Source organism: Stegostoma tigrinum, chromosome 39, assembly GCF_030684315.1.
Source record: "Stegostoma tigrinum isolate sSteTig4 chromosome 39, sSteTig4.hap1, whole genome shotgun sequence".
NCBI lineage: Eukaryota > Metazoa > Chordata > Chondrichthyes > Orectolobiformes > Stegostomatidae > Stegostoma > Stegostoma tigrinum.
The window spans coordinates 19,158,113-19,169,830 of NC_081392.1; the positions used below are offsets into that span (position 1 = coordinate 19,158,113).

An 11,718-nucleotide genomic window follows, 5' to 3' on the forward strand; every position below is an offset into this window, starting at 1 on the left:
TTATTCCACGGCACAACATCGTGGGCCGAAGGGCCTGTACTGTGCTGTACTTTTCTATGTTCTATGTTCTATATACTGAGACATGAATAGTTATGTTATATATTAATGATGTAGATGAAGGAATGGAGGGCATTATTGCTGAGTTTGCAGATAACAAAGATAGGTAGACGGGCAGGTACTGTTGACGAAGCAGAGAGGCTGCAGAAGCACTTGGCCAGGCCAGGAAAGTGGGTGAAGAAGTGGCATGTGGAATACAGTTTCGGAAAGTGTGAGGTTATGCACTTTGATAGGAAGAAAAGGCTTCAGATATCTCAAGCACAAAGGGACTTGGGAGTCTGGGTTCAGGATTCTCTTAATATTAATGTACACATTCAGTTGGCAGTTACGAATGCAACATTAGCGCGCATTTCAAGAGGGAGGAATACAAGAGCAGAAATATACTGTTGCGGCTGTACAAGACTCAGTCAGGCTGTATTTGGATTACTGCGAGCACTTTTGGGCCCTGTATCTAAAGATGGATGTGTTGGCATTGGAAAAGATCCAGAGGAAGTTTACAATAATGATGCTGGTGATGAAGGGCTTGCCACATGAGTAGCTGTTGAGAAACTGAGTACAGACCAGGAGTTACAAAGATAAGCAGGAGCTTATTAAAAAACTTTTAAGAATAGTGGGAGGCCTAGATAGAATGGATGTTTCCACTAGGAGAGCCTAGGACCAGAGGGCATAATCTTAAAATGAAGGATCGACGTTTTAGAACTAATGAGAATGAATTTCTTCAGCCAGATCATGGTGAATCTGTGGAACTTATTGCCACAAAGGACTGTGGAGATCAAGTCATTGAGTACATTTAAGACAGGGTTAGATAGGTCCTTGATTGGTTAGGGGGGTCAAAGGTTATGAGGAGAAGGCAGGGGAAAGGGGTTGAGAAACATATCAGCGATGACTGAATGGGGGAAGCAGACTCGATATGCTGAATGGCCTAATTCTGCTCCTATGTCTTACGGCCTTGTCAACTCTCAAACTTTCATGCTGCAGTATCCAGAAATAAAGGGCACAACTTCACATTTGTCAAAAGCAAATCCCCTGGATGACTAAAGGCAGGAAGGAGCTCAGACAAGGACACTGGACATAATTTAGATTTTGCAGTGCGAAAGTGACAGCATTGGTGTGCTAGGAACACAGCTCAAATAGACAGTGCATTTTTCAACCAAATTAATTTCAAAAGTCAGTTGGATAGAGCAGATAGAAAAACTTTTCCTGCTTGAAAAAGGAACAAGAACAAGGGGGTATTGATTTTAAATTATTTTCAAACGAAGAATGGATGATATAAAAAAAGTTTTTTCACAGGGTACTTACGGTGGAGAATGAACTGTCTCAAAGACAGGTGGAAACAGGTTCAATTGAGGCATTCAAAAGGGCATTGGATGATTATTTGGATAAAAATACAACACAAAGGTATGGGGGGGGGGGTGCGGGGAAGAGATAGCAAGAGATTGGCACGGGGCAACGGTGCTCACTTGAAGGGCCAATGCAGGATGATAGGCAGAACTGCCTTCTTCTGTATGACGAGACATCTGTGATTCTGTGAAGAGTACATTTTTGAAGTCCCTAGTTAGAAAAGAAAATTTCTTCATTGCTCCTTTGCAGGCCTATGTACCACCCCACCACCTGCAAACTAGGACTCCTGACTACCAGGAAATGATGGATTGGATTTGAACCCATAACATCATCGACCCTCTCCCATGTACTCACTGTGTTCAGCTGGGAACACTTTTTGGATTTTAGTTGTGGCTCGGCAGATAACATTCACACACGAACCCAAGTGTTGTAGATTAGAGTCCCACTCCAGATACTTAAATATGATCCTGACAGACATTCCAAGTGCAGTCCTCGGCTGTACTAACTGAGGCATTAGTTTTTAGACAAGATGTTCAGCTAAGAGGAAAGACTGGTTCTCAGCCTGATATCAAATATTACCATGGGATCTTTTCAGAGAGGAATTCTGGTCAGTATTTATCTCAAAACCAGGTGAAGTAGATGTAAGATAACAGAGTGTGAAGCTGGATGAACACAGCAGGCCAAGCGGCATTTCAGGAGCATAAAAACTGACGTTTCGGGCCTCGGCCCTTCATCAGAGCAAGTAGATGTAATGATGTTCTTTTGTGGAGTTTGCTATGCACAAGTTGGCTGCTACACTATGTATTTTTAAAATGTCTTCATGGTTTAAAACAGCTTTAGAACATTCTGACTTGTGAATGATGCTGTATAAATGCAAATCTGTTTTTCTTTTGAAATACAATTTGGTAGCACCGACAATCCTCTGAAATCTCCCCCAAAGAAACAGCCAAGGCAGCCTGGGTCATGAAACTGTACAACCCCTTAAGACCAACCCCTTTACTGTTTCCATACACACTTTGGATGAAGGCTCACTGAATTGCAGCCAGGAACACAGCCTGTTTTATGTTTTCTCTTCCATCATCCAGTCGTATTAAGCTCAGTGATGCGAGCTTTCACTGCCACCACAGATCAGGAATCAAGCCTAGTGACAGTCAGGTCCACACAGCCCTCGTGCAAGCCACATGAGCAGTGCATCATGAATCATAGGGTATAGAGTATCAGTACCCCTGCCCTCGCACTTGCTTCTAATCTATACACAGAATCAGATAACACTAAAAACTACTTCAGCTTCAACGTACTTTTTTTTTTGTATTCTGCTGTCATGTGATGTTAAATTACTTCCAAGTTAAATATCAGCCTTTCCTTAAATATCTCCTCACCTACAAATAACTCCAAACAACTTCCAAAGCACAACTGATATGCACCACAAAGCATAAGTCAGGTCAGCTGCTACATCACTGCCCTGTTGTGCAACTGAGCTATATAGCAGCATAATGTCCAAGGTCTGATCTTGGCTGATCGCAAAGGAGGCAAGAATAACAGTGCTACAGCCAGTTTTGCTTCCAAGTTGAGAGATGGAGAATAAATCAAATGGAATCATGCTGCTTATCACAAGGGGCACCCTGCCCCTTTGACCATTCTGAAAAAGTCAAAAGTCAGGCTCATCACCCATCCACAACAGAAGACTGATGGGTGACAAACAGTTGAATGTCAGGGTTACAGGACGAAGAGTTGGAAAAGGGAAGCTTGGTGATAGATGCTGGAGAGGAACTGCAGAGATGAAACATATTCAACCTACAAGGAAAACTAAGTTTTTAAAACAAATCAGATGCTTTTGATGTCATTATGCCTTCAGTTTCTTGAATTCGTCAAATACAATGCTACCAGAATTTTAAAAAGTGCCACATCACCCCACCCTAAACTCCATATCACTGCCCTCAAGCCCACATTTTGGGCTATGAGCCAGATTCGACTAACTGCTGACACCCAGCATACCGACTGCACTTGCACTATTCCAGAAGGAAGACTGTTGACTACTGGCTGAGGTCCTCACCAAGATGGAGAGATGGGACCGAACTGTTAAAACTTACTTTGGTAAGCTTTGATTACAGGCAGGAAACCAGCCAGCAACCCTGCTCCCTTTACTGACCTGGCTACCTCACAGGTTGAGCAGCTGATGATAATTGCCACAAAGGCTCACATGAACAAAAAAGGCACCTGGTTGGTACAAGTCAGAAACAGTATATTAAGCAGAATACATCAAATAAGTTTCCTTGATAAACTTGTCAAATGAGTTGATAAGATTTGTAGCTCAGGTTGAGTTTCTGGGTGTGAGTTTGCTCGCTGAGCTGGAAGGTTAGTTTTCAGACGTTTCGTCACCATTCTAGGTAACATCATCAGTGAGCATCCGGTGAAGCGCTGGTGTTATGTCCCGCTTTCTATTTATCTGTTTAGGTTGGCATACAACCTTCAGGTAGAAGGAAATTGTTCTCACTATCAGTTAATTCATAAATCACATCAGCAGGTAACTGTGGGTGACAGCAACTGGTAACTCACAGGGTGCAGTTAGCCAACCACAACACCATCCAGCTCAGCGAGCAAACTCACATCCAGAAACTTGTCAAATAATAAAAACTTAAGATGAATTTCTCTTCTACGGCTCAATAGAAGAGAGATCTCTCCAAAGTTTGTGCTCAGATCCAAAATAAATATTTTGCCTTGTCAGCAAAGAAAGCCCAATCAAAAGACTGTCAAGGCACACTTCTTGACATACAATCCATTCACTCATAGCTCAAAGCAAAAAAAAAATCCCCCCAATTTAGAAATCTCACTAAAAACAGGCACAGCAAAATGTTAGATTGATGAAGCAGGGATTGAGGTACACTGTTCAGGCAGGAGGGAGGTAGAGGGATCCACCGTATCTTTTCATGAGGAATTGTTACGTGATCACATTTCATGCCCAAAGTGGGAAGGTACAGCATCAGTCAATGATAAATATCATCTTAGCATTCTTAAAATCTTTAAACAGTCCAGTATCATTACAATGCTTTGGAGTACTCACCATAGCCATAAACCAAAAAGTGTTGAATGTAAATGACATACAACCTTCAGGTAGAAGGAAATTGTTCTCACTATCAGTTAATTCATAATTCACATCAGCAGGTAACTGTGGGTGACAGCAACAGGTAACTCACAGGTTGCAGTTAGCCAACCACAACACAACCTCATTAATAAATTTAGCCAAGGAGCTTTTCAAAAAAGTTAGACCTATTAATCATAACATTTCAGCATCTGATAACCTTGACGTCAAAACATGCTAAAACCCCCTAACAAAAGAAGTCAGTAGTTCACCATATTGAACAACTCATGCATACGCTATTTTGAATAGATGTGAAATTCATTGTTTAGACTAATCATACACCGGTGTACACAAAAACCACTCCTGACAACATAATGATATTTATAACTTTGAGGTAGATACAGCTGAACACCAAAATTATAAATAGAATAGGGTTGGTTTTTTTAAAACTACAAAATGATCTGAAACTGATGACATGAACAGTTCAGCTGGGTTATGCAATTTTTTTTTCAATGCTACAATGAGTCCATCCCACAAGACATAAGGAGCTAGGAGGAGTACTTAAAGGATGCCAGACTGGAATTCCTCCGAAAACAGAAACAGAATCAAAAGAAGAAGAGAAATGGAAACAGTCTGGAAGCAAAGTGGGAGAACATCTACATACCAACGTTCAGGCTTTCCACCAGGAAAGAGGAGGTTTGCTCTGGGAACTGAGGAGGTTATTTCGTGAGTGAGTGGGAGATAAATTATAAAACGTGAGGCTGTGGAGCTCTGGCTTCTGCTCAGAGCCCCTCCCCACACATACTGAGACAGGAAATGTTTGTGGTTTTAATCCCCTCCCTCTCCGGCCAGGGGAATGGTCAACACCCTCTGTCCAGCCCCACAGCCAAACCCCACCAACGCTCAGCCCGCCATGAAGGTACTGCAACCCATCCCTCCCCTCCTCCTCCTCCTCTCTTCACACAACCACCCTCAAGTGATGTTCGAGGCCTAATCCTCCTCTTCTTCGTCCCGTTCCCTGACACTCTCTCCCTCTCTCTCTCTTCAAGCAACCCCCCCCAAACACGTTTCTTCAAGGGGGTGGAAAAAGAAAAATAAATGTCATCCAAACGATCCGGTTCGAGTCCCATTCGCCAGCCCGTGCTCGATATTCAGTCAAAAATATCAATTATTTACCCGTTCGCCGTCGAATTTTCTCGATTTTTTTTCACTCCTCACCTGTGGTGCTGAGGTGGGTAGGGGGGGAGGGGGGGTTCAATGGCGGGTCCCCACGACGGGAGGGGGAGGGGGCGGGGAAGGAGGGAGAAAATCGGCCGCGCCAAACCTGCCGGGTCGCACCAACTTGATAGGGCCTCGCCGTCGACCTCCGCTCATTGATGGGAGATGTGGCCCACCCCTTCATTTCCCGCGTCTCCATTGGCTCCCCACTATGCCCATCTAAGGCCACTCCGTCATCACGTTCAGTTGTCTTCGGAGGAGGCGGAGCGGTAGGGACCAGACGTGGCGTCACACGTGCAGGGAGCTGCGCCGTAGCGTCAGCGCGGGTCACGCTGGGGGTTGTAGTTCCTCTCCCTCCGCCTTCAGCCCTCGGCCACATCTCCCGGAGAACAACAACAACTTGACTTTAAATAGCGCCTTGTCATCGAAGTCGAAAGGTCTTTCCTCTGGAGATGATGAAATGCTCATCAAACAAAATTGGAGAAAGAAGACCCGTGAGACGTATTAGGACAAATGTTTGGTTAACGTTTAGAGCACTATCCTTTTGGAGAAGAGTTTTTAGGGACGGATTTCCAGAGTTGGGTCCCTCCCACTCCAGCAGACCCATTAAGGGGAATTCTACCAATGATAGAGTGATTATATTCATAGAAATGTATATCACGAAATCAGACCCTTTGGCCCTACTCACCCATATCGACCAGATATCTTAAATTAATCCAGTCCCATTTGCCAGCATTTCACCCAGATCCCTCTAAACCCTTCCTATTCATGTACCCATACAGATGCCTTTTAAATGTTGTCATTGTACCAGCCTCCCACTTCCTCTGGCAGCTCATTCCACACACGCGCTACCTTTAGCCTGAAATGGTTTCCCCTCAAGCCCCTTTTAAATCTTTCCTCCTTACCTGTGCCCTCTAATTTTGGACTCTGGGGCAAATACCTTGACTTTTCACCCTATCCATGCCCCTCATGATTTTACAAACCTTTGTAAAGTCACCCATCATCCTCCAAAGCTCCAGGGAAAATAAACAGAGGCCAGATTAGAGGGATCTCATTAGTACTACAGAGCTGGAGAAGATTATAGGGGAAAAAGGAGGAGGACCAGGTCTTTGGAAAGAGTTGGAACAAGGGGGAGAATTTTAACAGTGGTTTTTCTGGATTGGGAGTCTTGGTAAGTCAGTGAGCACAGGCATGAGTCATGCACCATTTGTTTCCCACAGAATGGATCTTGAACGAACTGAGTTGTTCCCCCCACCACCGCCACACAACCAATAACAAGCAGGGGGTCACTAGCAGATTGGACATCTAGAATCAAAGTAAAACATTGAAAATGTTTCAGACTCCAGTCTTCCGCATTCTCACCAACCCAAATATATGTTTATAAAATGTGGCTTTTAATTCATTTAAGTGACTGCCAATTTTTAAGATTATCTTCAGGAGCAGTGACTTAAGATCAATTGTCAGTCGATCAAGTGCCTCGTGAGTTAACTAAATTTCAACCCAACGCAAAATCTCCATGAAAAGTCGGAAATAACTTGCTGAAACAATTTTGTATTTTGTTTTAATTTCAGAAAATGACAAACTATGAGAGCAGAGCTCTGATCAATTACAGCCTTGGTACGTGCTGCCCACTCTATTTACCTAGGTTGATAATAATTTGTAATTCAGGTTTTAATGCACATAAAGATATGCAAAGTTTGTGCTGAGAATACAGTACTTTCCTATTTCACTGGTAAAATGTTAAAATCAAACATTCCCAGAACAAGTGCAGCATAGAGTCAGATACAAAATAAAGCTCCCTTTACACTGTCCGTAGCTGGGTAGGTACAACACAGAATAAATCACCCTCTACTCTTTTAAACTGAAAGTAATGCTTTCTCTACACTGTCCTCTTCAAACACTCCTTACGCAGGTAGAACATAGGGTTAGATACGTAGAGAGCAAAGCTCCCTATACAGTTTTATTTTGTTCCAATCTCCCTCCATTTCATCATTGATTCCCTTGAATCTTTATTAGTAGGTTCCCATAAAGTCAAAAATTGGACAGAATAGTATTTGAAATCTGCAACCAATTAGTCGAAAGCAATTTGATAGATTGTCTGAGAGTAACAATATAAATGATAGGCAAGTGAGATTTCATTTGAAAGACGTTGCAACTCGTTATTAAACTTGCTTCAAGATGTGTTTTGCATTGCATGTGACTAAATCAGCAAGATCTTTTTGACTGGTACATGTGTGAGTGAGCTAGGTCCCAATGTAAGTGTGACTGGAGAACACAAGCCTGATTTAGTGAACAGATAATATAAAACTAATCCCAGGTGGGAGTTACTTTCAGGTGCAAGCTGCCTGAGGCAAAATTTTAAGAAGCTAAAATGGGAAGTGTTAAAATTAGCTGGTTGCAACTGTGACACAGAGGAGAGCCACATTGCCACGTATTTAGTGTGTACCGTGGAGAATTTGAGTTGCCGGCTTTCTTCCAATGACAGTAAAGAAATATAAGGATTGGATTTGCCCAGTGACTGACAGTATCACAAGCATCCAAAATCACTTTGGATATAATTAATTCTAGCACAAAAGGAAACCATTTGACCCATTGTGTTTGTGCTGGTTCTCTAATAGAGCATTACAAATTATGCCCACTCCCTCTGCTGTTTCCCTACAGACTTACAATACTTTCGTTGTCAAGTATTTATGCAGTTCCTATTAAGAAGTTCCTATTCAATCTGCTTCAGCCACTCTTTGGGGCAGCACATTCCATATCACAACAGCTTGCTGCATAAAACAACTTTCCTTGCTTCTCTCTACTTGAGGTAATATTTGTAACTGCACATTATAGCAATGGAGGAACTCATTCTGTATACACAAACGTCCACTCTCTCCATCAGTGATGCTCAGTAGCAGCAGTGTGTGCTATCTACAAGATGCACCGCAGAAATTCACCAATGCCCCTTAGCACGTTCCAAACACATGACCATTTACATCTAGAAGGACAAGGGCAGCAGATACACGGGAGCACCACCCCCTGCAAGTTCCCCTCCAAGCCACTCACCATCCAAAACGTCAGCTTTCCTGCTGCTATGATGCTGCTTGGCCTGTGTTCATCCAGCTCTACACCTCTTTATCTTGGAAATTCAGTATATCGCTTTTCTTCCACTGTTACTGGTTCAACAATATAAAATTCTCTCCCTAATGGATTGTGGGTCTACCTATAGCACGAACATCAATGTTGAAACAGCTCACCAACACCTCCTCAAGGGGCAACTAAGGACAGGCAACCAGCAATTCCCACATCCTGCGAGTGAATTTAATAAACACAGTAAGATCTCACAAACAAAAATGTAAAGAATTGCCAGTTAACTCTTCAGTGGTCTGTTGTGGGCAGATTTTGGCAGGGCTTAGAGTTTATATGCACACATTAAGCTGACTTCCATTTAAGCAAACATAAAATCAAAAGGACTGTTGTGTTACAATGGTAGTATCCTTATCTGTTGGCCGGGATGCATGGTTATAGACTCACCTATTTCTAAGACGTTTCACAACATCGTTGAACAGGTTTGTTAAAAATATTTAAAATAAAATCAAATCATAACAATGCACCGGTTCTAGTTTTAATTTGAGTTTGAGTTGATAATCTTTGCTTTGATGACAAACACTCTTTGCCCCTGATGAAGATGATAGTTTCTAATTAAAATTCTATAAGAAGTGTTCATTTCCAGTGGAGTTGACTGGTTTCAGTGATGAAGGTTCATTGGTTTGGATGAAGAATGTAGAAATGTAGAAAAAAAGTAGGAATATTGAACACTCGTAGCGCAAAGAGACCACTTAGCCCCTTCTATCTGTGCTTGCTGCAATCATAGAACAGTCCAACCTAATCTCAGCATTGAACTCTTCTCTGTCACCACGTAGATTACTGCACTTTGATTGTTTTGGACTAGGTGAAGAACTGAGTTTGAATGAAGACTCTTCTGTACAATCGAACATAGAACGTAAAAACAATGCCAACAAGGAACGGGCCCTTCAATCGTGATGCCATTCTAAACTAATCCCATCTGCCTGCACTTTAACCATATGCCCCTATTCCCTGCCTGTTCATGTGGCTGTCTAAATCCCTCTCAAACGTTGCTATCATATCTGTTTGTACCACCTTCCCTGACAGCATGTTCCAGGCACCTATCATCCTCGATGTAAAAAAACTTTCCTCGAACATCTCCTTTAAACTTTCCCCCCTTATCTTAAACCATTATTTAAAAACCTAGTATTTAATTTCCATTCTAGGATAAAGAGTCCAACTGTATGCTCTATCTATGCCTTTCATAATATTATCTGGTTGTATGAGGTTGTCCCTTAGCCTCTGACGCTCCACTGAACACAATCAAAGTTTGTACAACTTCCCCTTATAGCTAGAACGCAACTTTTAGGCAACATTCTCTTTTGCCCTTCTGCAAAGCCTGTCATCCTTCCCATAATGTGGCAACCAGAACTGCACACAATACTCCCAATGCAGCCTGACTAACATTTTATACAGGTGCAACATGACTTGCCAACTTTTATACTCAATGCTCCAATCAATGAAGACAAGCAAACCATGTGCCTTCTTTACCACCTTATCCACTTGTGTTGCCGCTTTCAGGGAGCTATAGATTTGTCCACCAAGGTCCCTCTGTATATCAGTGCACCTAAGGGTCCTGTCAGTTACTGTGTACGTTCCTTTTGCACTTGACCTCCCAAAATATATCACCTTGGCCAGATTAAACTCTATCATTCCTCTGCCCAACTTTCAAAATGATCTATATCCTGCTGTATTGTTTGACAACTTTCCTTACTATCCACAATTCCACCAATTCCCATTTTGTCTGCAAACATACTAATTTAGATCATCTGCATTTTCATCCAAATCATTTATTACAAATGACAGAGGTCCCAGCATTGATTCTGTGGGAACACTACTGGTCGCACATCTCCACTCAGAAAAACACCCCTCCATAACTATCCACTGTCTTCTATGACCAAGCCAGTTTTGTATCCAACTTAGGCTCACTGTGGATTCCGTGTGACTTAAACTTCTGGATCAACCTACCAGGGGAACCTTGTCAAATGCTTCAGTAAAGTAGAAAACATTCACTGCCCTATCCTCAACAATTATCTTTGTCACTTCTTCAAAAAGCTCAATCAAATTTGTGAGACAAGACCTCCTCTGCACAAAAGCCATGCTGTTGATCTCTAAAATGTCCATTCTTTTTCAAACATGAGTAAATCCTGTCCCTAAGAATCTTCTCCAATAATTTCACTACCACTGATGTAAGGCTCATTGCTCTGTAATTTCCTGGATTATCCCTGTTGCCTTTTAACAAAGGAACAACATTGGCTATTCTCCAGTCTTCTGGGACCTTGCCTGTGGCTAAAGAGAATACAAAGATCTGCCAGTCCAGCCTTTCTCAAGTAAGGAGACCAAAACTGCACACAGTACTTTGGTGTGGCTTCACCAGTGCCCTATTCAGCTGCAGCATAATCTCCCTGCTTTTAAACTCCATCCCTCTAGTAATGAAGGACAATATTTGCCTTCTTAATTACTTGCTGCACTTGCAATCTAACTTTTCACCTGTTCTCCCTGCATTAAAATGATTACACTTCAAACCGCCAGTCCTGCCGTGTTCATTAAGCTTGCCCTATTGATTCTTCCTATTAGACCTACCGAACGTTTACATTCTCCTCAATCGTTCCACTTGCTGACCTATTCCCCTGGTTCCTGTCTTCTGCCACTCTAGTTTGAACCTTCCCAAGTGCCACCAGCAAACCTCCCTGCCAGGATATTGGTACCCCTCTAGTTTAGGTACAATCCGTCCTTCTTGTACAGGTCCCTCCAAGAAGGGAGAGAGGAAATGAGAATTTTTCTTTTATCTTCCAAATTGCTGTCCAGTTTTTCTCTTCTTATCACCTGCTCTGCTGAAAGTGCACTTTTAATTTTAAAACTCTAAAGCCCTAAGGAGAGATGTTTGACTTTTCAACTGTTCCGGAGAATTTCTT

The 11,718-nt window shown here is 42.4% G+C and overlaps 1 protein-coding gene across 6 annotated transcripts in view; it reads right to left on the reverse strand.

Moving 5' to 3' along the window:
* Positions 1-5,752, reverse strand: part of LOC125447729 (protein Smaug homolog 1-like) — a 77,044-nt gene extending 71,292 nt beyond the window's left edge. The window contains exon 1 of one of the 6 annotated variants that reach the window (XM_048522371.2): positions 5,654-5,752. The gene's annotated coding sequence lies outside the window, so the exon portion shown is untranslated. Of the gene's footprint in view, positions 1-4,459; positions 4,548-5,141; positions 5,276-5,653 lie in introns of those variants that run through there. The other 5 variants (XM_048522376.2, XM_048522373.2, XM_048522375.2 and 2 more) reach the window with 5 other exon arrangements.
* Between the last annotated feature and the right edge of the window lie 5,966 nt (positions 5,753-11,718).